Source organism: Suncus etruscus, chromosome 4 (assembly GCF_024139225.1).
Source record: "Suncus etruscus isolate mSunEtr1 chromosome 4, mSunEtr1.pri.cur, whole genome shotgun sequence".
In the NCBI taxonomy this organism is placed as follows: Eukaryota; Metazoa; Chordata; class Mammalia; order Eulipotyphla; family Soricidae; genus Suncus; species Suncus etruscus.
In genome coordinates, this window is record NC_064851.1 from 30,791,272 (window position 1) to 30,816,428 (window position 25,157).

The window sequence follows — 25,157 nt, forward strand, 5'->3', positions numbered from 1 at the left end:
ACTCCTGGCTCTGCGCTCAGAAGTCGCTCCTGGCGAGGGGGACCATATGGGACACCGGGGGATCGAACCGCGGTCCATCCAAGGCTAGCGCAGGCAAGGCAGGCACCTTACCTCTAGCGCCACCGCCCGGCCCCAGTAGTGAGTCTTGACACATTCTAGACCTCTACTCTATCAAGTTAACCATTTTCCCAGCCTCCCAAAAGGAATGCTGGTACATAATGGCAAATATTGGATGAAGTCTCCTCAAATGTAGTATACACTGTCTAAAATTCATCTTCTGACCACAACTGTCTGTCTCTAATCCTCCCCAGTAAATAATTTCCTATCCAGTAAATAATTTCCTATCCAGTAAATAACAACTCCAATCTTCTAATTATTCATATCAGACTTCTTTTTTAAATTATTTTTTCTAATTTTTATCATGACACCATGATTTACCATATTGTTTATAAATACAGTTATTTTAGGCATTAAATGCTCAAACACCAGTCCCTACCACCAGTGTGACCTTCATTTGACTATTGTCCCCAATTTCCCAACCATAATAGCCTACCTCCATGTAGGCACAAAAAATTTTAATTTATATTGTTATAATATAAAGACAAATGGAATTATCAATATTTAGATCAACAAGAGTCATTTTGAAATAGTGATTATATTATTATATAGTATTATATTATAATAATATACCTGATATAATATTATTATTATATACATAGCTCCATGATGTTACTAAAGTCAGTGTCTAAGAATTTACAGGCGTAGGTTGGTGCTAGTTGAGCCTTCTGTGTTACTCTTTAGGCACACTGAGCTTGGTAGATTATTTTGCAACTTTCCCATCAGATTTTCAGGTCAGATTTCTTTTCCTTACATGTTATTCTTTTGCCAAAAATGTTACCATATTTTACTTTAACAAATGTACTAAGATAAAGAATGTGTCAAGCATTTCTCAACATCTTCACTATGATCACCTGGGCCTCAAATCCTGTTATTTGTTACCCAGAGTATTTTAAAGTCTAAGTGGTCTCCCAGCCTCATTTTGTATATTTGTGGTTTTTTTTTTGTTTGTTTGTTTTTTGGTTTTTTTTTTGGGCCACACCCGGCGGTGCTCAGGGGTTATTCCTGGCTGTCTGCTCAGAAATAGCTCCTGGCAGGCATGGGGGACCATACGGAACACCAGGATTCGAACCAACCACCTTAGGTCCTGGATCAGCTGCTTGCAAGGCAAACACCGCTGTGCTCTCTCCGGGCCCTCATTTTGTATATTTGTAGTACATCTCTATTCAGAAAACCCAGTGCTTACTATGCTATACAAGGAAGGTGGGAGGGAGGAGAGAGAGGAGAGAGAGAGAGAGAGAGAGAGAGAGAGAGAGAGAGAGAGAGAGAGAGAGAGAGAGAGAGAGAGAGAGAGAGAGAGAGAGAGAGAGAGAGAGAGAGAGAGAGAATGCTCAACAGGCTCACATGCTTCGGTTGTAGGTCTGGTTTCAGTCCCAGACACTTTTCATTTTCACAATTCACTTTCCTCATTACCTTTATTCACATGAAGCTTTTCCTAGCTCTCTATTTAAAAACACAATATCCAAAGCCAGGGCAATAGTATGATGGGTAGGGTATTTGCCTTGCAAGTAACCTACTTGGGTTTGATCCCATATGGTCCCCCAAGCCCACCAGGAGTGATCTCTAAACACAGAGCCAGGAATAACCCCTGAGCACTGTTAGGTGTGGCCCCAAATCCATTAAAATAAGTAAACAAACATCCAAGGGCTAGAGAGATAGTATATAGTCTATCCAGTACCACCAAGGATCATTCCTACGCACAGAGTCGGTCAATATGGGCTCCAAATTAAATAAGTAATACAATACAAGCTGGAGAGAGCTAAACAAGTTGAGTACATGTTTTATATTTGGGAGGTTCTAGTTCCATTCCCCTAGGCTTATGGTCCCCCTGAGGGAACAACCCCAACCACTAAACCCAGGAGGAGTCTCTGTGCACTGCCAGGTGTGGTACAAAAGCCTAAGGAAATAAAAAAAAAAAAAAAAAAAGAAAAATTTTAACAATATCCACCTATCCCACTCCAAACAATTTTTATTTCCCTGATCTGCCTTATTCATATTGCTTAAATAATAGCCTCATAATTTGTTGTTTATATACCTGCCTGACTTTTCCCACTGGCATATGTTTCAGTAGCCCCTATTGATGACAGGACTCATTAATACTTACTTTGTAACTTCTATGTTCTCAATATCTAGACTTGAATATCTACTGAATGAACTATGAGTTAATAAAAGACCAATTAGGCCAACCCTACAAATTTGGGTAGTCAGCAGTGACTTATAAGGAGAACGAAGAGCTTTGCATAATTTGGTCAAACTGTTGAGTGGAGATGTTTCTAAGAGTACTCATTTTTGTTATGTGCCATATCCAGCAACCTTATATATTGGGATGTCAGGAATCAAACCTTGGTTGACTGCATGCAAGGTAAACGCCCTCTACACTGTGCTATTGCTCTATTCTCTCTAGAAGTACTCTAAAATCATAAAGATAAATGTGTTAAGTGGAAAGAGAAGATAGCGCTGAATGAAAGTTCATAAGTAGGGATAGATACAGGTTGAGGTAAAAGAGGCTTCTTCCACAGCTGTTTTGAATGTTGTTTTTTTTTTTGGGGGGGGGGTTTACACACCTGCAAGTGCTCTAGGCTTACTCTTGGCTCTGCAGTCAGGGATTACTCCTGGAGGTGCTTGGAAGATCATAGTGGGGTGCTGGGGATCCAGCCCAGATCTATCACATGCAAGGCAAGGACCTTACCCACTGTACTATATCCCCAGCAGAAAAAGAGTAAAGTAGCAGGTAGATGATGAATAGGAGAAGGGATTTCATGCTGAGAAAGGCCCTATGACTAGAATAACTATGGAAAGTTCCATGAAAAGAAAGGGGTGAGTTAGATTATCTAAATCATCCATCACTGTCTGTGGGGTTTTGTTTTGTTTTGTTTGGTTTGGTTTTTAGTTTGTTTTTAGGTCACATCTGGCAGTGCTTAAAGCTTGTCCTGGCTCTACTGAAGGATCATGCCTACTAAGTCTTGGGGAGACCAAATGAAGTGCAGGGGACTGAACCCAAGTTGCACGTGCAGGGCAAGTTCCCTATGTGCTGTATCTCTCCAATCGCTGATAACTTTTTTCTTGTGGGAGTGTTGGGCTATACCTGGAGGTGCTCATGGGATATATGAATATAAATAGCACAGTGGGTAGGATACTTGCCTTGTACACAGCTGACCTGGGTTCTGTCCCCAGCATCCCATATGGTCTCCTGAGCCCGCCAGGAGTGATTCCTAAGTACAGAGCTAGGAGCAACCCCTGAGCACCCCTGTGGCCCAAAAATATAATAATAAAACTAGGATTGACAATCCTAGCAACCTTTTCAAGCACCTTACCTCCTGTACTACCTCTATGCCCTGAGTAATAGCTGTTTTAATTATCAATCAAATTGAACAGCAAATGGCATACATCTCTTTTAAATAGGTTAAGATGGAAAAAGAATGATTACAGTTAAGTGCAGATGGCGTTTTCAACATTCCTGAAAATAAAACCTGAACAACACTGGCTGTCCAGAGCTGGAAGCTGGACTTGGTTATCCCTGATTTATTATCATCTTCATTATCATCATCATTATTTTGCATGTAACTAAGAATTGAAGATATTCTCCACCTTCAGAATGCAATAAACAGTTCAGGGTGTTTGGGGGAGGGCATGGGTGGAGGGACGATTGGACATTACAAGCTGTGATACTCAGATTATGCCTGGCTATGTTTAGAGGGTCATATGTGTGTGAAAGGTTAAATCGGGATCCCTGCAGGCAAGGCAAGAACCTTACCTCCTATACCTATACTATTTTCTCTCTCTCTCTCTTTCTCTCTCTTCCTCTGTCTCTCACCCCAAACATTATTGGTTTTGAAACGGGTTGTTTGATAAGTTAAATTGGTAGACTCACGGTCTAAGTTGAGAAAATCTGTGGATATGTGTATGTGTGTGTGTGTGTGTGTGTGTGTGTGTGTGTATACATATATGTAGTGTATATATACTTGTCTCCCCTTTTTTCCACACCCAGTGGAGCTCAGGGGTTATTCCTGACTCTGCACTAAGTTACTCCTGATTCCTGATATGCTCAGGGAACCATATGAGATACCAAGGATCAAACCTAGGTTGGCTGCCAGCAAGGCAAACGCCGTACTCGCTCTCGCTAAGCCCACTTAGAAACTCTTAAATGACGTTAGGTTTAGTTTAGGCAGACAAAATAATGGTTGCCTTAAGGAGGAAGAGTACATAAATACACTCCTTTTATTTCTCTCTGTCTTTCTGTCTCTGTCTTTCTGTCTCTGTCTCTCTCTTTCTGTCTCTGTCTTTCTGTCTCTGTCTCTCTCTGTCTCTCTGTCTGTCTGTCTGTCTCTCTGTCTGCCTGTCTGTCTCTCCTCTCTCTCTCTCTCTCTCTCTCTCTCTCTCTCTCTCTCTCTCTCTCTCTCCCTTCCTCCCTCCCTCTCCCACCCCCCCCCCATCCTTCCCCCAGACCCAGCGGTACTTAGGACTTACTTCTAGCTCTGCTCAGGGAGTAAGGAGCCCCTGGGCCCCATTTTAGTCCTTTTACTCCTTCTCTTCTTCGTACTTACCCCCCCCCCCCACACACACACACAACCACTTTTCTTTCAAAGACCCTTGCTAGGTAAAGAAAGGCAAGCAACACACTGAGATGAGATGAAGGATCCCCAGACTCCTGCCTGCCTTGTCCTCTCCCGTATGAGAGAAGAGCTGGGGACCGGGTGCTGGCACATAGGTGAAGGCAGCTGCCTTAGAATCCAATCTGGGGAGCCAGAGAGATAGCCCAGCCTTAGGGTGTTTGCATTGCACACAGCCAACCCAGGACGGACCGTGGTTCGAATCCCGGTAATCCCATATGATACCCTGCGCCTGCCAAGAGCGATTTCTGAGCGCAGAGCCAGGAGTAACCCCTGAGCACCGCCGGGTGTGACCCAAAAACCAAATATAAAATAAAATAAAAAGAATCCAATCTGGGTCGATTCCCTGCACCGCCTCCGACCCTCCACCCTGCGTCTTTAGCGGCCACAAAACCAACCAAAGTTGGCACAGGGTCAGTACTTGGAGGGAAGAGTAGGTAGTGGTTTGGGGCAGGTGAGACCAGAGCAGCGCATTTTTGAACCCCATTTCTCTCCCTCTAGAGTAGCATCTTCCTTGCCTCCAATTCAGAGCCCGGCTGGCGGGGTGTCCTGAGTGTGTGTGTGTGTGGGGGGGGGGGGTTCCGTGGCAAAGTTGGCAGCCCGGGTCCGCCCTCCTCGGCCCGCCTCCGCCCTGCACCCCTCTCCACGGCGGCGGAGGTGGGGGGCGGGGGCCTGGCCCTGCGCGCTGGAAGGAACAGCTGCAGCCACGCTGGGCTCGCCTGGAATGCGGGAACCGGCTGCGCACCAGGACTTTTATGGAAACTTGCTGGGGGAGACGGCGGCGGCCACAGCAGCAGCCAGACAGACGCACCGAGCCAGCGGCGGCAGCCGAGCAAAGCCCAGAAATCCAGCCCGCGCCCGGGCGCGCCACGCGCAGCGCACCGCACCGCACCGCGTCTCCGGGTCCCCGCGTCTCCGCGCGCCAGCAGAACCCTCGCTCGCCGCAGGCTCTGAGCCGGTGAGAGAAGTCTGGGCAGGACGGAAAGGGGGGACAGACGGGATGCATTGGAGGAGCCGGGGCTGGGAGAGATGCGCCCCGCGTGGGGGCTCCGGGACGCACCCGCTGTGGTCCCCAAGTGGTGCGCCATCGGGTACCTCTCTTGGGTCCACCTCGGACTCAGTCCTGCGGGCACCCGCGCCTGCCCATCCTCAGCTTCAGTCGCTGTCTGGCCTCCTGCTGGCCATGAGCCCCTCTTGGGCTCCACTTGCGCGCGGTCGGCTGAGTTTCGGGGGCTCCCACCTTGGTTTTTGGGGGAGCGCCCCCCCGCGCGCTTTGGGCTTTTCCATGAGGGGGTCCCGGCAGCTGAAGTTTGGCCTCGTCCCCCACCATGTGCCTGCTCCTGGTACCGTCTCCTTCTCTGCCTGGCCAGGCTTTTGGAGGCCAGGGTGAGAGCTGTCACCGTCCGTTCTGTACCCCGGAAACACCCAGGGTGGCCTGGCCGGGCTCTGGCGAAGTGGGCTGAGACCCCCAGGCTCCAGGACGCCCCTCCTCGCCGCCCGCTGGTGCAAAGCGCCCGTGGTCCAACTATATGTGCGCTATGCGCCGCTCCGCACCGACCCAACAGTTAACTGTTATTGGGTGATTGGCAAAAATCACAGATTTGTGATTGATTTTTGCAGTTCATTATGTGTTAAAGAGCCATAACCTGAGCTGAGCATGTGTGGGGTGGGGGGAGGGAGGGAGGGAGGGAAGGAGAAAGGGAGAGGGAGAGGGAGAGGGAGAGGGAGAGAGAGAGGGAGAGGGAGAGAGAGAGAAAGTAAAAATAGCTCAAGAATATGTCCTAACAAAATGTCTGTCCTTGGGGAAAAGGCAGGTAGAGAAATAAGCCACAGTAAGAGTTTGCATTAATCAGTCATCAGCTAATATTTGTTGGTGAGTTCATGGATGGACCCATTGGCTTGGAAGTCCACCATAACTACGTGTTGGGTAGTATGACTAAATAAACTGATGGATTTATGGCATCTTAGTCACATGTTATTGAGGGAACTTCATTACCCTCCCCCATTCTATTTTCTCCCGTTCCCCCTCCTTTTTAAAGTTGAATTATTGAGGAAAATTCCAAATACATACCTTTAGATTTCTTTTGAGGTATGAAAGATGGCATCATTTAAGAGGGGGGTATATTGAATTTGTGAATTTTCATTGTTGAATGTAGTTAAAATTCTTCCTAATCGCTATTAGCACTTTAAAAAGAATATTTGGGTGGAATAATTGAAAGAAAAAGTGGGTGTGATTCTGTGTTTTATATCTGTAATACTGCTCCTGCTCCTAAGGAAGCTATGCAAAAATCATCACAAAATTCCTTCAAATTCAGTTTTCTTCACTACTGTTAATGATATATAATTCAGTTTAATAGAAGATTCACTTGTTTTTGTTGTTGTTGTTGTTTTGTTTTGGGTCACGCCCAGCAGCGCTCATAAATTATTCCTGGCAGGTTCCAGGTTCAGAGGACATATGGGATGCCAGGGATCAAACCCGGGTCTTCTGTGTGCGAGGCAAATACCCTACCCGCTGTGCTATCACTCCGGCCCCAGATTTACACTTTAGAAATAAAATGGAGTGAATAGCAGTTTTTCCATTTCACCTTAAAAGGGATTCTGTGCTATATTTGAAAACGTGATAGGTAAGACTGATCATTGTCAAAATGTATGTCATCTGGAGATGGCTATATTTAGCATCAACGAAGGAATGCATTATCTGGGTTTTATGAACAGTATTTTCCCCCTGAAATTACACTTGAAGAATTTAGGTTAGGGTTTCATTTATGAAGAACTTGAGCACTTACTGTTCAGGAAAGATCAATGGGGAGTTTTGATCAGCCTGAAATAACATTCTTAATTTGAGGGTAGAGGGCACAACAGTTGTCTTTGAAATACCTTATGAGCACTGAGTACATTTTATGGTATATAGCATGGGTGGCAAACAGGATTTTTACCCTCAAAATGACAAAATGCAGTATGTGTTTAATATATTATTGTTAAAATCATATGCTTTTATGTGAGTGTTTGTCTATTTTGGCAGGTCACTGCTTAGTGTGGCTCTCTGACTCTCACAGTTTAAAATTTTGGCTCTTTGTGTCGAACTTGTTCGCCACCCTTGGTATACAGGCTATAAATACAAAATTTTAAAAAGAGAAAAATATCTCAAAGGGCTGAAGCAGTAGGGCCTGGAGCTCCACATCCCCATTTCCTACTCCTATCATCTCAAGCACTCTGGTGTACAGCCTTTGTAGCCCACTGTACCACATGGCCAGCTCTAACACAAGGAAAATGACCTACTGGGTTCTCAACAATTTCACGTACTTCTGTTCTAAATCAATATGCTTCTTCATCATCTGTGTAGTTTTATAAATTATTTTAAAAAGTATTCTCCTTTATTCTTTGCTTTTATAATTGTAAAGTTGTTATTATTTATAAATATTTGGATTATTTATTTTTTGTTTTTGGTGTTTTTTTTTGGGGGGGGGCCACACCCGGTGATGCTCAGGAGTTACTTTTGGCTATGTGCTGAGAAATTGCTCCTGGTTTGGAGGACCATATGGGATGCTGGGGATCAAACAGAGGCTTGTCCTGGATCAGCCGAGTGCAAAGCAAACGCCCTACCACTGCACTATCACTCCAGCTTCAGAATTGTTATATTTTCTATTTAAATATTCAGTACCTAGGTTAGATTGGCTTATGATAGTATGCATGCAACATTTTAAAATGGGTGAATTTTCTTACCCAGAAACACAGCTTGCTTAACTTTTAGTCAGACTTTTTTAGGGGCTGAGAGTTGGGTCATAGTACAGTGGTTGGATTTTCAGCACAGGCTGATCATCACCAGATATAATGTGCATTGGGTGGTCCAGACATCTGCACTTCAGGCTCTGAGCAGTGTTGCATCCTAGAGCACATGAACTGAACTGTCAGCCTGCCTGGCTGAAAATTCTAGGAGGAGTCCCCACCCCTCCTGAGCTTCGCTTGGAAAATATTCCCACAGTCCACCACCAGAATAAAAAAAAAAACAGTAAGAAAACCATGTTATGTTTATGGTTAAAAATCATGGTGAGGGGCCAAAGTGATAGCATAGTGAGTAGGGCATTTGCCTTGCATGCTGCTGACCCAGGATGAATCCAGGTTTGATACCTGGCATCTCCTATGATCCCCTAAGCCTGCCAGGAGCGTTCCTGAGCACAGAGTCAGGAGTAACCCCTAAGTGCGGGCAGGTGTGGCCAAAACAAAAACAAATTATGGTCAGATGGTGAGGGCTGGAATGATATGCACACATCCTAACTGGGTTTGATCCTCAGCACCATAAATGATAAATTTCCTGAGCTAGGAGTTAGCCCTGAGTACAATCAAGTGTGACCCCAAAAACCAAAAAAAAAAAAAAAAAAAAAAAAGAAAGTCATGGTGTAATGGAAACTGGGTCACAAATCTGATGATATATTGCCTTCCTACTCCATGCATAGAACTTTTTGCTTGCATTGCCATATCTCAATAAAATTATATAAATCAAAGCTTTCAGGCAAGCTCAGCCAGCCAGACTTTGAGAATTTTGTAACTGCTTTTTTTTCATGTCTCTCCCCCTTTTCCTGTTCTTTTCATGTCCTCAGATCAGAAGAGCAGTATAGGGCTCCTTCGGCCTTGTTTTGGGGAGAAGAAGAGCTGACTTTATCTTGTCTCATCTCTTCCTTCCCTGATTGCCTTCCTCTTTCTGGAAAAAAAAACAAAAACACAGGCCTCCCTATGTATATCTCCTCCCACTTTATTATTGCTGCTTGTTCATTGCAATTGGCAGTCAAAGCCACTTTCAGTTACAGAAGTACTTTTTTTGTTTGTTTTTGGGTCACACCAGCAGCACTCAGGGGTTACTCCTGGCTCTATGCTCAGAAATTGCTCCTGGCAGGCCCGGGGTACCATACGGGATGCCGGGACTCGAACCACCATCCTTCTGCATGAAAGGCAAATGCCCTACCTCCATGCTATTTCTCCAGCCCCCAGAAGTACTTTTTTAGAGAAAAAACATGCATTCTAAGGCCAGAGAGTAAAGTGGAGATAGAGTATAGCAGATTGAGTGCCTGCCTTGCATGAGATTAATCCTTGTTTGCTCCCCTGGCACCCTATATAGTCCACCTGAGCCTGCCAGGAATGATTCTTAAGTGCAGAGACAGGAGACATCCCTGAACACCATCAGATATAGCTCCCAGGGCTGGAGAGATAGCATGGAGGTAAGGTGTTTGCCTTTCATGCAGAAGGTCATTGGTTCAAATCCCGGCATCCCATATGGTCCCCCGAGCCTGCCAGGAGCGATTTCTGAGCCTGGAGCCAGGAGTAACCCCTGAGCGCTGCTGGGTTTGACCCAAAAACAAAAAAACAAAAACAAACAAACAAACAAACAAAAAAAGAGTTAAAAAAAAGATATAACTCCCAAACAAAAAACGAATATTTTTAAAATAAAATTAAAATGCATATATTTTGCATTAAAATGTGGGTTATCGGGGCTGGTGAGATAGCATGGAGGTAAGGTGTTTGCCTTTCATACAGGAGATCATCGGTTCGAATCCCGGCGCCCCATAATGGTCCCCGTGCCTGCCAGGAGCAATTTCTGAGCCTGGAGCCAGGAATAACCCCTGAGCACTGCCAGGTGTGACCCAAAAAACAAAAACCAAAAAAAAAAAAATGTGGGTTATCAACTTCTCTTGAAAAGTGGAAAGATCTGGGCTAAACCAAATCTACTGAGGCTTAAGCAATAGAATAGGGGGAAGGGCATTTGCCTTGCACATTGTTTAACCAGGTTTGATCCCTTGCACCCCATAAAGCCACCTGCACCTGCTACTAGTAAGCCCAAATACTGCCAGATGTGGCCCAAACCAAAACCAAAACTCTGGGTTTACCTTTCTGTATAACAGCATTACTCTGTGCAAAATAAGCGCTGGCTGCTCCTGCCCCACAGAACATATTCTCACATTTGAATGTCTCCACCATTCTGTTATTTTATGAATCATCACTCATTTACATTACTATTAGTTACATAACATAATTTTTATTTTATTTTATTTTTGCTTTTTGGGCCACATTTGGCAGCACTCAGGTGTTACTCCTAGCTCTGCACTCAGAAAATGCTCCTGGCAGGCTCAGGGGCCATATGGGATCAAACCCAGGCCTGTCCTGGGTCATCATGTGTAAGGCAAATAAATGCCCTATCACTGTGCTACCACTCTGGTACATAACATTAATTTATTCCATCTACATTGCCTAACCCTGGACACTTGAATATGCAGTCTTCTGATTTAAATATTAAAGCAAGTCTAAAACTATGGTATGGTGAGAAGTCTGTTGGATTTGGTATTCAGGACCTATCCTTGTCTATTTTAGCTAAGTTAACAATCCTACTCCTTTTTTTTTCTTTTTTTGGTTTTTAGGTCATACCTGGTGGCACTCAGGAGTTACTCCTGGCTCTATGCTCAGAAATTAAATTACTCCTGGCAGGCTCGTGGGACCATATGGGATGCCGGGATTCAAACCACCAACCTTCTGCATACAAGGCAAATGCCTTACCTCCATGCTAGCTCTCCGGCCCCAACAATCCTACTCTTAAATAATGTGATCATTGGCATGAGAAGATCTGGGTTTGATCCCTCACATTTCAGAATCTCTAGAGTCAGAATCTCTAGAGTAACCCTGAGTATCAACACAGAGTAGCTCCCATCATCACTATCTGTGATCCACATCTTTAAAAAATTATATATATGTGGGACCAGAGCAGTGGTGCATGCGGTAAGGCACCTTGCCCACGCTAGCCTAGGACAGACTGTGGTTCAATCCCCCGGCATCCCATATGGTCCCCAAGTCAGAAGTAATTTCTAAGTGCATAGCCAGGAGTAACCTCTGAGTGTCACCAGGTGTAGCCCAAACACCAAAAAAAAAAAAAATTATATAGATGTAATTATTTAATGTGGAATTCTTGGAAGAGTCTAAGTTACATTCATGTAAAGTAATATATATTACTAATACAGAAGGATGTTAAGCCCAGTTGAAAATAGAAGTATTGGGCCTGGAGAGATAGCACAGTGGCGTTTGCCTTGCAAGCAGCCGATCCAGGACCAAAGGTGGTTGGTTCAAATCCCGGTGTCCCATATGGTCCCCTGTGCCTGCCAGGAGCTATTTCTGAGCAGACAGCCAGGAGTAACCCCTGAGCACCGCCGGGTGTGACCCAAAAACCAAAAAAAAAAAGAAAAAGAAAGAAAGAAAGAAAAGAAAGAAAGAAAGAAAGAAAAGAAAGAAAGAAAGAAAGAAAGAAAGAAAGAAAGAAAGAAAGAAAGAAGAAAGAAGAGAAGAAAGAAAGAAAGAAGAAAGAAAGAAGAAAGAAAGAAAGAAAGAAGAAAGAAAGAAAGAAAGAAAGAAAGAAAGAAAGAAAGAAAGAAAAGAAAAGAAAATAGAAGTATTGATTTTATTCAAAGAAGAATTGTATATTAGTAAGAAGGGATAAACAGTATTTCAAATAAGAATAATAGGACAAAATTCATAGTTTTAATTATTGTGAGATTCTATGACAGGTTTTATAGTATAAATTAAAATATAGAGCTGCAGTGATAGTACAGTAGGTAGGACACTTATTTTGCACGTGACTGACCTAGGTTCGATCCCTGGCATTCCAGGAGTACAAGGCAAGTACTATCAATCTGGCCCTTAAACAATTATTATAAAGAACATAGAGCTGGGGCCGATGAGGTGGCGCTAAAGGTAAGGTGTCTGCCTTGCAAGCGCTAGCCAAGGAAGGACCGCGGTTTGATCCTCCGGCGTCCCATATGGTCCCCCCAAGCCAGGGGCAATTTCTGAGCGCTTAGCCAGGAGTAAAACCCTGAGCATCAAACAGGTGTGGCCCCCCCCAAAAAAGAAAAGAACATAGAGCTATGACTTTATAGTCTTTTTTTTATCCCTTCATTATTTGTTGTTCTTGAAACATTTAATTATATATCTATAAAAGCAAAGAAAATTAATTAAATTCATAAAATGTGCAGGTCAGTTATTCTTGAACAGAAATATAAGCAAGCATATTTTAAGATGTAGCTACTGTGGGGCCAGAGAGATAGCATGGAGGTAAAGCATTTGCCTTGCGTGCAGAAGGTCAGTGGTTCAAATCCCGGCATCCCATATGGTCCCCTGAGCCTGCCAGGAGCGATTTCTGAGCATAGAGCCAGGAGTAACCCCTGAGCGCTGCCGGGTGTGACCCAAAAAATAAAACAAAACAAAAAAAACGATGTAGCTATTGCACATAAATTTATATTCTACTCTAAGATATATATTCTCTCATAAGTTTAGTTTCAACTATTCAAATGTCCTAAAATTATAACAAGTTTTTATAGCATAAAGTTATAAAACTTTGAACATTTTATCAAACCATTGTCATTTTCTTGAGCCTCTTAAAACATTATTTCATTAATTGTTGTCAACTGATATATTATCGCCATTTTATATTAAATGTATATTGTATTTTTATGTTTTATATACAATATTTAATGTACTTCAGCTACAAAGTGAAGAATGAGGAGTGGGAGAGATGGTACAGTGGTCCTCTGAGGCATGATCCTGAGGGCAGAGCCAAGTTTAAGCTTGGAGCACTGCCAGAAGTGGCCCAAAAGAGAAAAACAAAACATGGGGCCAGAGTGATACCCCAGGTGAATTCCTGTTGGATTCCTAGCATCCCATATGGTCCCCAGAGCATACCGGGAGCGACTTCTGAGTGCAGAGCCAGGAGTAACTCCTAAGCACTGCCAGGTGTGGCCTCAAAACAAACAAACAAACAAACAAACAAAAGAGAGCAAAAAAGGCAAAGCAAAACAAAAAAAAGAAATAATGGAGTAAAATGAGGAATTAACTGGAAGTTAAAAAAAAAATCCTGGAATTCAGTTCTTTGTTCTGCTATTGAACAGTTTGGAATCTTAGATAATCACTAACCCCTTTGTGTCTCACATTTTTAATATGGCAAATGAAGGAATTGGACTTGAGTAATTCAGATTCTTAGATAGAAATTTTAAAAATCTATGCCCATGCCCATATAGTTATGACAGATAATAAACCTGTTCAAAACTGAACTCATTTTCTGACCCCTCAGGCATGCTTTTAAATTCAATTTTAATCTTCAACCTGTTCACCCATATGCTCAAAATAGAAACCTTGGATTAATTCTTGACAGCACTTTTCTCCTCAACTCAGCACCTCCAAATCTAATTGGCCAAAAGTTCTTGTCATCTTGCCCTCCCCCTGCCACGTAAGTACTGGGACATCGCTTTAGTTCACCTCAGCTCTCCTTAGCAAAGGATACTATTTGGCACTGAGGAAGCTTGAAAAATGCTTGTTATAGAGATGGATGAATGAATCCATGTCCTGTCAGTCCCACTTCTAAAATGTCTCTTTCAACTTGTCATTCTTGAAGCCACTTTCTCAAGTTGGGCTCTTATCTTTGGCCAAGATTACACTGCCTGTCCTCCTCTCTGTAGTCTTTCTCCCTTACACTTCATTTTTTGCACTTCTGAGTCCCTTTTGTTTTTTCTTTTTAGAAAACATATTTTATTAGGATACATTTTTGTTTCAGGTTTTCTTTTCTGACTTCCATTGCTTTAATTGTTCACAGTTTAGACTTAGAAAATGTCTGAACTTTCCTTAACACGGTATTTTTAAATCAGCCCAGTTTGTGCCCAGCCTGTCTTTTTTACTTTAACCATAGATTTATTAGAAAACTTAAAGTCTCCCAAATTTGCAATGGGTCACCAGCTATTAGTGTTTTGTTCTTGGTTATGTTGCCTGAATGCCCTACTCAGATTTTCCTTATACAGGATTATGGAATCCTCCAGATAAAGTATAACTCAAATGTTACCATTTCTGTGAAATCTTCCTTAAGCCCCACCATAGTTTTTCTACAGCTTTCCCGAGTTTCTTTAGCCCAGAAGTAGTATAGTACTTATTATCTTTTAATTATATTATTATCTTTTATGTTTTTTATATTATTATCTTTTAATTATAGTTAGTTATAGACCTGTTTATTGTCTCTAAGAAGCTACTTGATTTCAAAAGCTGTACCATACCCTGGGTATACTTTCATGAAGCATATTATCTGCTATAAAACAGATTGTCCTTAACACAGGAATACAATTTTGGTGGACGAAGTGATAGCATAGCAGGTAGGGTATTTTCCTTGCATAGAGCTAACCCAGATTTGATCCCCAGCATCCCATATGGTCTCCTGAGCACTAGAGTGATTCTTAAGTGCAGAACCAGAAGTAACCCCTAAGCACAATGAGTGTAGCCCCAAACCCAATATATATATTGTTTCCTCAGCTCTGCCAGTAGTGATCCCTGACCCCAGAGTAAATATTGAGCCCCACCAAGTGTGGACCCCAAACAAACAAAACATCCTAACACCAATTTTGTAGGGCAGGGGATGGCCTCAGTCGTAGAGGACATGTTTCATATATGTATTTGAGATCCTAGGGTTTAATCCCTGGATTAAACACAAACTAACTTAAAAAATATAAACAAAGGGCTGGAGTAATAGCATAGTGGTAGGGTGTTTGCCTTGCATGCGGCTGACCCAGTAAGGACCTGGGTTTATCCTGGCTGACCTTGCATCCTGGCTGACCCAGGAAGGACCCGGTGTCCCATATGATCTCCCAAGTCAGGAGCAATATCTGAGCACATAGCCAGGAGTAACCCCTGAGCATCACTGGGTGTGGCCCAACAAAACAAAACAAAAACAAAAAACTCACAAACTAACTTGAAATATATATAAACTAAATATTGAGAATATGGACCTAATCCATAATATTAAAAAAAGATGTGGGGGCTGGAGAGATAGCATGAAGGTAGAGCATTTGCCTTGCATGCAGAAGGACAGTGGTTTGAATCCCGGCATCCCATATGGTCCCCTGAACCTGCCGGGAGTGATTTCTGAGCATAGAGCCAGGAGTAACCCCTGAGCGCTGCTGGTTGTGACCCCCAAACCAAACCAAACCAAAACAACAACAACAAAATATTTGGGGAAAGTCATGTCTTGGCCAAAGTAACATTGGTAACATTGCAATATTCCCTTCAAAGCCTATGATGGGAGCTGTAGCGATAGTACAATAAGTAGGGTGCTTGCCTTGCATGAGGCAGATCTAGGTTTGACCTCTGGCATCCCATATGGTACCCCCATGCCCACCAGGAATAATTCTTGAACTCCCAGTCAGGAGTAACTTCTTTTTTTTGTTTTTGTTTTTGGGCCACACCCAGTGACGCCCAGGGGTTCCTCCTGGCTATGCGCTCAGAAGTCGCTCCTAGCTTGGGGGACCATATGGGATGCTGGGGATCGAACCGTGGTCAGTCCTAGGCTAGCGCAGGCAAGACAGACACCTTACCTCTAGCGCCACCGCACTGGCCCCAAGGAGTAACTTCTGAACAACATTGGATGTGGCCCCAAAACCAAACCAAAACAAAACTAAAAAAAAAAAAATAACACCCCAAAACCAAAAAATAAAATGAAACAAAACAAAAAACCCAAACAAACAACAAATAAACCAAACAAAAAACCTATGATGGACACAAATTGTTTTAATTTAACATAAATGTATAATATTCTAGAATTACATTCTTTTTTTGGGGGGGGGCACACCTGTTTTATGCTCAGGGGTTACTCCTGGCTAAGTGCTCAGAAATTGCTCCTGGCTTGAGGTGACCATATGGGACGCCAGGGGATCGAACCGCGATCCTTTCTTGGCTAGCACTTGCAAGGCAGACACCTTACCTCTAGCGCCACCTCACCGGCCCAGAATTACATTCTTTAATCACTTCATCACCTCAACTTTCTTTATCAAAACCAAAATCTTTGTTAACTAACTACATCTTTAATCTTATCCTTTGGTTAGTGTTTTCTTTCTACTTAGTCTTAATAAAATTCACTGAGTTGGGGCCAGAGCAGTGGCACAAGTGGTAGGGCGTTTGCCTTGCACACATTAAACTAGTACCGACTGCGGATCTATCCTCCAGCATCCTATATGGTCCCCCAAGCCAGGAGCAATTTCTGAGCACAAGTCAGGAGTAACCCTTGAGTGTCACCTAGTATGACCCAAAAAGCAAAGAAAAAAAAAATCACTGGGTAGGGAGGTTGAGGTAGGAGGGAAACTGGGACATCAGTGGCAGCAAGTGTCGATTGGTGAAGAGATGGGAGTTCGAGTATTGAATGACTAAAACTCAACTGTCAATAACTTTGTTGTTTGTTTGTTTGTTTTGGGGTTACACCCAGCACCACTCAGGGATTACTCCTGGCTCTACGCTAAGAAATCGCTGCTGGCAGGCTCGGGGGAATCATATGGGATGCCGGGATTCGAACCACGACCTTCTGCATGCAAGGCAAACTCCCTACCTCCATGCTATCTCTCTGGCTTTTTAACTTTTTAACTGTGTATCTCACAGTGATTCAATTTAAAAAAAAATTTCCTTGTTAGTCTGAGCTCTTGGTACACTTATAAATGTGTGAGACTGAATTGCTGTGTTACTGCTGCCCCTTTAAGGTGGCCAAAGATACTGCATATGCCTGCTCTGAATTAAAGTCACTTCATACTGGGTTAGTCTGTAAGATTCCAGATATAAAAAAGCCTTTGGCATTCTCATATTTCTAAGTATAGAATTTATTGTTTTATCAATGTTTATTTAACTTTCTAAAATAGAATGACAAAGTGCTATGTCTCATTGTTTTTTTTTCTACATGATTATTAACATGATTTTATAGAATGTTCTTTACTGTAATTCAGCAAATCTCAGAATGAAGTCTTAGAATTTCTGGAATTCTCCAAGACTCTTTAGGAGTTCATACAATTCTTCCCTGTCCAACTTCCTTTCTGTATGAGGCCTTAGTTTTCTTTCCACACTTAATCAGAACAGCACTATATGAGCCAGAAAGATAATATAGGGGATTATGAAGCACTTGCTTAACATGCTGCTGATCTCAGTTTTATGAATGCAGAGCCAGAAGTAAATCTAGAGCCAACTGAGTGGCTTAAGAAACCCAGAACAGGGCCCGGAGAGATAGCACAGCGGCGTTTGCCTTGCAAGCAGCCGATCCAGGACCAAAGGTGGTTGGTTTGAATCCTGGTGTCCCATATTCCCATATGGTCCCCCGTGCCTGCCAGGAGCTGTTTCTGAGCAGATAGCCAGGAGTAACCCCTGAGCAATGCCGGGTGTGGCCCAAAAACCAAAAAAAAAAAAAAAAAAAAAGAAACCCAGAACACCAGGACTAAAGGTGGTTGGTTCGAATCCTGGTGTCCCATATGGTCCCCAGTGCTTGCCAGGAGCTATTTCTGAGCAGACAGCCAGGAGTAACCCCTGAGCACTGCCGGGTGTGCCCCCCCCCAAAAAAAAAGAAACCCAGAACAGAGCCGGAGAGATAACGAGGAGGTAAGGCGTTTGCCTTGCATGCAGAAGGACGGTGGTTCAAATCCCAGCATCTCATATAGTCCCTCGAGCCTGCCAGGAGCAATTTCTGAGTTTAGAGCCAGGAGTAACCTCTGAGCGCTTATGGGTAAGACCAAAAAAATAAAACAAAACAAAACAAAAAACCCAGAACAAAACAAAACCCATTATTATTATTCTACTATTTATTATAATCTATTATTCTATTGTAGCATTTGAATCTCTAGAACAGAATTGAATGCAATGAAGGAATGCAAAAACAGATAGGAGAATGTGCCTGTCTTTATTAAAGAGATATAAAAAACTTTAAAACAATTATATTTATGTTTACTATTAGTTTTCGGGGGAATCATACTCAACTGTGCTCAGAGCTTACTCCTGATTCTGAAATCAGAAATCTCTCCTGGTAGGACTTGGAATACCATTTAGAGTGCTGGGGATGGACCCTGAGCTGGCCATATGCAAAGCAAATGCTTTAACCACTGTACTATCACTCCAGCCCTACTAATTACTTTTTGAAAATAGCAATTTTTCAAAAATATTTCTGTTTTGGTATATACTATAACTGTAACAGTCATCGCTACCACCAGGTCCCCCGGTGACAAGGGGAATGAGGACATATGAACAAGGAGTCTTGGTTTCATTATAGGAATGAAACCCAGTTTATTGAAAGCATCGCTTCATTCAGGCACCTGGGATCAAAGACTAGCTCAAGCAAGCATAAATCTTCAATGTTATGACAAGATAAAAGTCAAAGTATTTTGGGAACAAGTCTGTTTGCTCATTCTCATAACTACAAGAAGGCCACATAGACCTTGATTTGCATTCTGCTGGTTGGCAATCTTCCAGCCAAAGGAATTTCCCATTTAACTCTTTCCTTGGTGCCTTTTATTTTCAATAATTTTATATTTTTAATTTATTTTATATTTTAAATATGAATATTTTATATTTATTTTCAATGATGTTATAGTGATATATTTGTTTTCTTTTTTGTTTTGACGACATTAAATATCCATAGATATAATTTATTCATATAAATAAAAACTCTCTAGGGTCAGTAGTAATCAAGGAATTAGTCCCTGAAACTCAAAAATTGAGAATCATTCCTATAATTCATAGGTATTTTTATACTTTTATTTATTTATTCATATATATATTGCCACACTTAGTGAAGCTTAGTGGTTACTCCTGGCTCTTCCACTTAAGGAATCACTCCTGGCAGTGCTGGGGACCATAGATTGTACCAGTGTTGGCTGTGTGCAAGGCAAATACCCAATCTGCCACACAGTAGTATTGAAGTCTTTGATTTCAGTTTCAGTGCTGCTTCGTCAACCTCTCCACCATTGTCCTATGGTCCCCTCTTCTTCCCAGTCCTTCTGTTCTCAGTTCTGTTATCAGGATTTGTTTCCATTGGGGATTGTCTAATCCCTTTCTTTATACACCACATATGAGAAGATTGTCTGGTATTTATTCAAGATAAATTATTTATTATAATTATTATGATCATTACTAAATATTGTAATTAATATTATTATTATTTATCTGTCAAGTCACTTCACATAGCATGACACTCACCAATTCCATCCAATATTGCAATGACAGAAAATTTCTATAATAAAGATTAAATTTTTTTTAAGATTAAATTTAAAATATAGATTTGGGGCTGGAAACATTGACCAAAGGACTAAAATGTATGCCTTACATGCAGAAGGTACTGGTTTATTCTCTGACATAGCATAGTCCCTAGAGCAGTACTGAAAACTGACCCTCCCACCAACCAAATACTGCACCAGAAATAGTCACAGCATCACTGGCTATGACAAGCAGAAAAGAAAGAAAATAGATTAGAGGTCCAACACCCATTCTTGATCAAAACTCTCAGCAAGATGGGAATGGAGGGAACCTTTCTCAATATAGTGAAGGCCATCTACCACAAGCCAGTGGCAAATATTATCCTCAATGGAGAAAAACTGAAAGCCTTCCCTCTAAATTCTGGCACAAGACAAGGCTGTCCTCTCTCACCACTCCTATTCAACATAGCACTGGAAGTACTTGCTATAGCGATTAGGCAAGAAAAGGATATCAAGGGAATCCAGATAGGAAAGGAAGAAGTCAAGCTCTCACTGTTTGCAGATGACATGATACTCTACTTAGAAAACCCTAAAGACTCTATCAAAAAGCTTCTAGAAACAATAGACTCATATAGCAAGGTGGCAGGCTACAAAATTAACACACAAAAATCAATGGCCTTTCTATACCAACAGTAATAAAGAAGAAATGGACATTAAGAAAACAACCCCATTCACAATAGTACCACACAAACTCAAATATCTTGGAATCAACTTGACTAAATATGTGAAGGACCTATACAAAGAAAACTATAAAACTCTGCTCCAAGAAATAAGAGAGGACACACGGAAATGGAAACACATACCCTGCTCATGGATTGGCAGGATTAACATCATCAAAATGTCAATACTCCCCAAGGCATTATACAGATTTAATGCCATCCCTCTAAAGATACCCATGACATTCTTCAAAGAAGTGGATCAGACACTTTTGAAATTCATTTGGAACAATAAACACCCTCGAATAGCTAAAGCAATCATTGGGAAAAAGAATATGGGAGGAATTACTTTTCCCAACTTTAAACTGTACTACAAAGCAACAGTTATCAAAACAGCATGGTATTGGAATAAGGATAGGTCCTCAGATCAGTGGAATAGGCTTGAATACTCAGAAAATGTTCCCCAGAGATACAACCATCTAATTTTTGATAAAGGAGCAGGAATTCCTAAATGGAGCAGAGAAAGCCTCTTCAACAAGTGGTGTTGGCACAATTGGATAGCCACTTGCAAAAAATTAAACTTAGACCCCCAGCTAACATCATGTACAAAGGTAAAATCCAAATGGATTAAAGACCTCGATATCAGCCCCAAAACCATAAGATATATAGAACAGCACATAGGCAAAACACTACAGGACATTACAGGCATCTTCAAGGAGGAAACTGCACTCTCCAAGCAAGTGAAAGCAGAGATTAACAGATGGGAATATATTAAGCTGAGAAGCTTCTGCACCTCAAAGGAAATAGTGCCCAGGATACAAGAGCCACCCACTGAGTGGGAGAAACTATTCACCCAATACCCATCAGATAAGGGGCTAATCTCCAAAATATACAAGGCACTGACAGAACTTTACAAGAAAAAAACATCTAACCCCATCAAAAAATGGGGAGAAGAAATGAACAGACACTTTGACAAAGAAGAAATACGCATGGCCAAAAGACACATGAAAAAATGTTCCACATCACTAATCATCAGGGAGATGCAAATCAAAACAACGATGAGATACCACCTCACACCCCAGAGAATGGCACACATCACAAAGAATGAGAATAAACAGTGTTGGCGGGGATGTGGAGAGAAAGGAACTCTTATCCACTGCTGGTGGGAATGCTGTCTAGTTCAACCTTTATGGAAAGCGATATGGAGATTCCTCCAAAAACTGGAAATCGAGCTCCCATACGATCCAGCTATACCACTCCTAGGAATATACCCTAGGAACACAAAAATACAATACAAAAACCCCTTCCTTACACCTATATTCATTGCAGCTCTATTTACCATAGCAAGACTCTGGAAACAACCAAGATGCCCTTCAACAGATGAATGGCTAAAGAAACTGTGGTACATATACACAATGGAATATTATGCAGCTGTCAGGAGAGATGAAGTCATGAAATTTTCCTATACATGGATGTACATGGAATCTATTATGCTGAGTGAAATAAGTCAGAGAGAGAGAAAACGCAGAATGGTCTCACTCATCTATGGGTTTTAAGAAAAATGAAAGACACCCTTGTAATAATAATTTTCAGACACAAAAGAGAAAAGAGCTGGAAGTTCCAGCTCACCTCAGGAAGCTCACCACAAAGAGTGATGAGTTTAGTTAGAGAAATAACTACATTTTGAACTGTCCTAATATTGAGAATGTATGAGGGAAATGTAGAGCCTGTTTAGGGTACAGGCGGGGGTTGGGTGGGGAGGAGGGTGATTTGGGACTTGGGTGATGGGAATGTTGCACTGGTGATGGGTGGTGTTCCTTTTATGACTGAAACCCAAACACAATCATGTATGTAATCAAGGTGTTTAAATAAAAAAAAAAAAAATAACCCATAAAAAAATAAAAAAAAAAAAAAAAATAAAATAGTTTTTACTGGGGCCGGAGGGGTGGCGCTAGAGGTAAGGTGCCTGCCTTGCAAGCGCTAGCCAAGGAAATTTCTGAGCGCTTAGCCAGGAGTAACCCCTGAGCATCAAACAGGTGTGGCCCAAACCTCCCTTTCAAAAAAAAAAAAAGAAAATAGATTAGACTAATGTCTGAGATGTTTAACAAGACAAAAATGTCATTCCTGTTCCCTTCATTGTTGTTGATATTTTTGTGCTAACTGGGGTCACACACTAGAGATCCACACACATGCCTGGTTGAGGTGGTCACACATTTACTTGTGGTGCTTGCCAGGGACTGTACATCAAGTAGTAGTGCTCACAGGAATGTACTCCTTTTAGCAGTGGTGTTTGCACATATTCAGGCTGTGATGCTTGTACATCCTTGCACTGTGGTACTCAATGGGGTCACATCTCTTTACTGTGATGTTTTCACACATCTGATTGCATAGTCTTTTTTTTTTTTTGAGTTTTTGCAAACTAAAGAAGAGAGAATGTTTCTGCTTGTACATCCTTCTTCTTCTTCTTCTTCTTCTTCTTCTTCTTCTTCTTCTTCTTTTCTTCTTCTTCTTCTTCTTCTTCTTCTTCTTCTTCTTCTTCTTCATTTTGGGGGGGGGGTTTGGATCACACCCAGCAGTGCTCAGGGGTTCTTCCTGGCTCTACACTTAGAAATCCTCCTGGCAGGCTCGGGGCACCATATGGGACGCTTGGATTCAAATCACCGTCCTTCTGCATGCAAGGCATACATACTACCTCTATGCTATTTCTCTGGCCCCAGCTTCATTTCTTTATGCCTGGAAGCTTGCCTGCCTACTAATGATCTGTTAATGAATGGCATATTCCACTCATAAAGTATTTCTACACAATGAACATCATAATATCCACATAGTTCTTAATTTTATTGTGCTTAACTTGATGTTCACAAAATTCACTTACTCGGTCAACAATTATATTTTTCTTCTGTCTGCCAGGTGCATGTACTAAGGATACAATAATGTATAAAATATAGTTTCTACTTTCAAAAAATTTATATTCTGGATGAGACAATAGCCAAAAAAGAGAAATGTTGCAATTAGGGGTGCTATGGAAACATCGAGAAGTGCTAACCCAAGCTTGTGAAGTCACAGGTGACTTCCTGGAGAAAAGTGACAGTTTATCCGAGAAATACAGAATGAGGAGGAATAAACTCTGTGAATATTAAGAACATTCTGCTGAGGGAGCTAACTGTGCAGATGTTTGAATTGTGCCAGTATTTCCGTATGGGTGTTAGAGTGGGAAGGAGGAAGCGAGAGAAATGTAGCTAAGAGGTCATTAAGACTGCCAACAGTGGGCTGGGGAGATGACTCAAAGGGCTAGGGCACATGCTTGTCAGCACAAGATCTAATGTGATCCCCTGAGTACTGCCAGGAGAGGCCCCTAAGCACTGCCCAAACAAAACAAAAATTAAGGTCAATATCTGTAACTACCTTTTGTAGGAATTCCACAAGAGGGTTGAGATTTAGTGTTTGAGATTCACTAAAATAGGTGACATTCAACAGTTCTTGAACATTTTACAGAAACCTTATAATGAATCTTTTGGCATCAGTACTCGAAAAAGTCTTCATAAAACCAATTTCTCATTGTCATTATGCAACCCAAAGTGAATTTCGTTATTTTAAAAATACATCGTGAAATTATGCTCCAGTAGATAAGTGATTAAGATGTCTTTACAGAGCTTTTGTACTCTTGGCAACTTAGCAGAATTATGAGCTATATCAATGTGTTCCTGAATCAAGAAAATGACATATACGTGGCTACTGGGCTTGATTCTTCACTATCCTTATTTATCACAATAAGAAGTACAATTTATGGGGTCAGAGCAATGGCGCAGGCCATAAGGCATCTGCCTTGTGCGCGTTAGCCTAGGGCGGACTGGGGTTCGATCTCCCAGCATCCCAAGCCAGGAGTGATTTCGGAGCGCAAAGCCAGGAGTAACCCCTGAGCATCACTAGGTGTGGCCGAAAAACAAAAACAAAAAAACAAACAAAAAGTACAATTTATATATTGCTGACTTGAGCTCTTAAAAAAATGAGAGCCCTTGGGGCTGGAGTAATAGCATAGCAGTAGGGCATTTGCTTCTCATGTGGCTGACCCGGGATGGATCCTGGCTCAGTCCCTGGAATCCCATATGGTCCCTTGAGCCTACCAGGAGTAGCCTTTAAGCGCCGCTGGATGTGGTCCAAAAATGCAAACCCACCCCCAAAAGGAAAGCCTAAGGATCTTGGGATATAATTCAGTGATATAGCACATGCTTTGGCCTGGAGAGATAGCACAGTTGGTAGGGCGTTTGCCTTGCACTCGGTCGACCCAGGACAGACCTGGGTTCGATTCCCGGCATTCCATATGGTCCCCTAAGACTGCCAGGAGCAATATCTGAGCACAGTTAGGAATAACTCCTGAGCATAACTGGTGTGGCCCAATCAAAAGACGAAAGAAACAACAACAACAACAACAACAACAACAAAAGCACATGCTTTGCATGTATAAAGCTCTGAGTTTAAGCTCCAACACCACAAAAATTAATTAAAAAAATGTGACATCAATGAGGCCGGCGTGATGGGGCAGCGGTAAGGGCATTTGCCTTACACGCAGCTGACCCAGGATGGACCTCGGTTCTATCCCCAGCATCCCATATGGTCCCCCAAGCCAGGAGCGATTTCTGAGCGCATAGCCAGGAGTAACCCTTGAGTGCCACCAGGTGTGGCCCCAAAACAAAACAAACAAAAACCCACCA

At 42.2% G+C, this 25,157-nt stretch overlaps 1 protein-coding gene across 2 annotated transcripts in view; it reads left to right on the top strand.

Annotated features, from left to right (window-relative positions):
• The first annotated feature begins 5,340 nt into the window (after positions 1–5,340).
• NEXN (nexilin F-actin binding protein) overlaps positions 5,341–25,157 on the top strand; it is a 58,730-nt gene continuing 38,913 nt past the window's right edge. Inside the window, exon 1 of one of the 2 annotated variants that reach the window (XM_049771472.1) lies at positions 5,341–5,685. The gene's annotated coding sequence lies outside the window, so the exon portion shown is untranslated. The remainder of the gene's footprint in view (positions 5,686–25,157) is intronic. The other variant, XM_049771474.1, reaches the window with a different exon arrangement.